The following is a 4,894-nucleotide window of genomic DNA, read 5'->3' as shown; positions in this document are numbered from 1 at the left end:
TCTTTGCTAAAGTAATAGCAGGACAAATAGATACCAATGCCTTGTAGCAGACCAGCGTAGTTGTAATACCTCTTGCTTCACAACTGACATTCAAAAACAAGCCTTATTGAGATAGCCGTACAATGCTTTTGTATTGATTAAAGATCTAACCGAGTGATATTTCTGTCCAGATGCTCGAAGGTCGCGCTCTCCCTCGAGAGAAAGCGGCACGGAGCGTCTCAATGAATACGCATTATCTACAGCAACTGTTTAATTTCTGTTTCAATTGTAATGTTTAAAGATTGCAAAAAATACGCTTTGTTTGTGTTATTTTTTATATATAGGTAATGCTGTCTCACTGCTAAGCACGGGATTTTTTTTTTCATGTACTTTGCCTATTATAGACGGTTTCTTGAAAAAAAAATCTGCCACCTCGCAACTAACTTACGTACTAACTACGATAATTGTCAAGGCTTCCCGTATCCAACAACTATTACTCCTTGTAAAGTGATTTAAAAAAACAATATATATGGAGTAATTAATGCGTGAATGTCGCTATTTAAAATTATTCGCTACGTGTAGCAAAGTTTCTGTTAATAGTTTTTGCTTTACGGAACTCTAGTTACTACTATATGTCTAAAAGAGACGTCCACGTATCTATATTTATTTATTATATGTTCTTACCAATAATAAACATGCACGTTTTATAATGAATGCCCGCCTCAGTTCATACACACGAGTTTGGTCTTTATTCCCCAGTGCTAAGGACTCCACCGGTATCTCCTCGTCTCTGTGAGCGGGTCACGAGTCGACGTTCGACGCGACCTTTGCCCGTCGCGGCCCCGTTTAATTTGATTTGTTTGTAGCTCTCTGCTCGCCCCGGCGCGCAAATATTGACAGCGCTTCAATTAACTTCGCCTCGTACCTATTTACCGCGCAGTTAGGAGAACTGACCAGCGGCGCTACACCGGCCACTTTAAGGTCACTTGTCAATAAATGTGTCTAATAGTTATAAACAAGGCTGAGGTCTATAAATAAACTGGGACTACCTATTACTTCAAAGTTTGTTCGTTTCTCTAGAAATAAATAATCCGTTAAAACTCTATAGTTATTTATTTGATGCAATTGTTTAAGTACTAACTTAAGAAAAATAATATTGTTTTGGTAAAAACTTCAAATAAATGATCCGTAATTTAAATAAATATACAACATATATAGTCCTTACCCTATATTTAAAATAATTATCTAATCAATCCTGTAAAAGTATATCAACGAAAACAAACCTCTACGTATCTAAATGTATATAATAATCCTAGGATTAAATTGATGTGGATTGTTTGCGACCGAAATTAATAGTAGGTTTATTGGCGTCGGTTTGATGCGCAGCGGACGAGGGTTCGGGGGAGTGGTACTGAGTGAGCGCTGGGTCCGTGGAGCGCGAGGGACCGCTCTCCATGTACGGACGTCAATGGACCGCGCCGATTACACGCACCACTAGATAACACACAATCATTCCATCACCGACTAATACATACCTTTGATGTGGAATCATTGCCGCGTGATCTTTTACATCTGTGAATAACGTTATGTGTCCCATATTGTTGCACTCATCGCAAACATAGTTTAATACTTAACTAATTCAGAATTACTTCTATTGTATGTATATTTTATAGTACAAGCGGTTAAATAAATACGGAAGAGAATAAAGAACAGACGCAAGGGACTTTGCTAAAAATAAGTAAGTTCTCAGGGTTTTTTATGACAGAATATTGATTTAATTGTGAACATTGATTATACTCACATATGAATTTGTATCACAAATTAGTTGATAGTATGTACTGGACACAATGAAGGAATCTTGGGGTTTTTTTATAAGTTCTAAGTACTTCGATGTGATTAGTAAAAACACTATCATATTCATAAATAACTAATAGCTTGACGTAACAAATAAGTTTTAGATAATATGGTTTAGTTAAGTCCGACAAGCATCAGTAGATAGTCGACCTGTATTATGGATTAGATAGGACACGCCCATTTGGAACCTGCTTCACAATATAAATGTATAACGTAGTGTAAAGCCGCTGTAGTGTGTAGCGGCACGTGGTGACAAGCGTAAGCGGGAGCTGCACGCGGCGCGGCGCGGAGCGGTGCAGCGCAGCGTGAAACAGATTTAATCTCACCGCCGCCGCCGCCCGACTAACCGTCTTATAGGATTTGAGGAGTAATATTTCCTCATCGTCATTCCTTAAAATTCTTTCATAATTTTTTTTTCTTCAAACAACAAGTTATTGCTTCAGATAAGGTAAGGAATTAAGACCTATCCATATCATTCGCCATGCTACCCATATTACTGCGTAAGACGTGCGTGGGCTCAACACTAAGCAAATATTATCTGATTACAAATCATCATCAAAAAAAGTCCGCGTTTATGGAAATGTTAAGATATTTTTTCTCGTTCTAAAATACTATTAATGAATGGGTAATTTATTGCATACCATTGAAAACAAATCGTTTAATATGAAAAATCTCAATAAGATTTTTATTTTCCTGATAAAAAAATTATATTATAATTTAAAGAATTTTTATGTGATTGTTTTGTATTCTGTGATATAGTAATTTATTCGTTTTTACATGCTTTTATTTACTCTAGTACAAAATATTTAGTTTCTTGATGGGTTCAAGTTCAATTTTACTGTATTGGATGTTACCAACGGATTATTTGGCGTGAGCCAATGTTTATTTACACAAAGTTGTTTATATTCAAGTGGTATTTTAACACGGATGAATAAACTCAACAATATATTGTTTGTCCACAAATACCGGAAAATGTTGTGCACGATATGCACTCAGATGAGGGGCATGGGATAAATTTTATACATTTGGATTTTTAAAATCCATTATTCAGATCGTATCACTCTAGAGTCTAGTATTAAGGGCTGCTTTTAATAAATAAATAATGGTTACTTTTGTTTACGCGAGTGTTAGAAATTTACTTAGGATGATTCGCGAGGATATTGAAATTAAAAAACATTAGAATTTGAATAGAGAAGATGATTGGAAGCTTGCACAAGCCTGGGATCCCATTATACATTTAATTAAATCGGAACCCAAAAGACCCGTTGCCAGACTTTAAGACACTGTGAGCTCATTCTGCGTGGATTGGACCGACAACAGTTTAAAAATTTAAAGAAATGTAAGTAATAAATACTCTTTATTGTAACCATTGTTAAAAGAGACATAAACAAGATTAATACATTTTCTTAAATCTATGGTGTACAATGGGCGGCCTTACTTTTTTCATGATGATTTGTAATCAGATTTAGGAAAGAAATGTATAATTGATATCTTTAGGTTAATATTGTAAACTTTGACTTGCGGATGACCAACACCTCAGTCCGCCACGTGACCATGAAGACTGCAAGAAACGTCGAAACGTCGGGCGAAAAGTATAATATAAAAAACCGCGATAAAGTCCGTAATGAAATAAATTAAATATGATGCAGTCTCAATAAACTATTTTAGGAAAGTAATTATGTTTTTAAAACAAATATAGTCGCTAAGCGACAAAGCCTTTAAATAAATAAAACAAATAGACACCCCAAGTGCTATATTATCGGAATTTCTTTCCTGTATTGATACTTTTACATTTATTCAAAAATATTTTGTTATAGAATGTTCAGACAATGGTTTAATGAACTAAGTATAAAGTATAAGGAGAGAGTATTTGATTCTAATATTCGATAATGAGAGTAAAAATACACGTTCTCACTTATGTACGATATTTATGTAGTTATGTACTAGATACATGCGCTGCACGCGCGCGCGTCCGGTCCTCTTTCTTTCCTCATCTTGTTCACAATACAGGAACTTCTATTATTATATACTTTGCATTACTAAAGCTACTGACGATTAGAAATGATATAATTTTGCATACATAGTATTCCAAATTCCTTTTTGACAATTGAAAAAGTTCTCTAGGCAATTGGAGACAGAAAAAGGCTTTAAAGTGTATACTAAGTGAAACAAAGAGCGCCACAAAGCCAGACCGGCCGCGCTCTCGGGCGGCAGTCTACGGCGAGCAGTAACACAAGGCTACGTTCCATTTCCCGCACTCTATATCCGGGGATCAAAGGCACGCGCGCTGACTTATCGAAAATACGTCACCGTATTTACGTAAGGTTACGTAAAACGCACGTTACGGTAACAGCGCTCCGGGAAGAGGTACTTCCTACCCAATTACTCTACGGATGGCTTTGTTATAGCTTTATTGATTTTCGTAGCATTTAACGTTACAATTTTAAAATACAGCGTTACGAAAGAGACAATTTCGTTTTCTTCTGTATGAGAAGTACAGCATATCAGTTATCCATAATGTAATTAACATTGGCCATAATTTCCCATCAAAACGGCACAATTATACATTATTACTTAGCGATAGGAAAAAAATAAAGCGGTCCATTTGTGGTACAAATAAACTGTCTGTACGCGCTTCGACACGATTTATAGAAAGTCAAGTGATGTTACAGTTGTCCTTTGCATCTTGATGAAGAGATTGTGTTGCATGCTAGCAGGACATCTACATAGGTTAGAAGTAGGACTGAAATGTTGAAGCACTATACTGACTGTATGTAGAGTTGTCATTATATATTGACATACATTGACTCAATACGGGTGGCATTATCAGAAAAGATTTAACCCTCATTAAATAAATAAAAAGATAAAAATACTGACTGTAGTCAATACAATTATAAGAAGGCATACGGCTTGCCACTCGAATGAAAAAAACATTGCTCCGTATACATTTTTCCATACTCTTTCAAAACACTGACTAACCTATACAATACATTCAAAATGTTAATATAAAAATTGTTAACAACAACGCTTCAAATATATAAATGAAATCTCTGCAAACCTC

Source organism: Manduca sexta, chromosome 15 (genome assembly GCF_014839805.1).
Source record: "Manduca sexta isolate Smith_Timp_Sample1 chromosome 15, JHU_Msex_v1.0, whole genome shotgun sequence".
Lineage (NCBI taxonomy): Eukaryota > Metazoa > Arthropoda > Insecta > Lepidoptera > Sphingidae > Manduca > Manduca sexta.
This window is presented reverse-complemented; position numbering follows the sequence as displayed.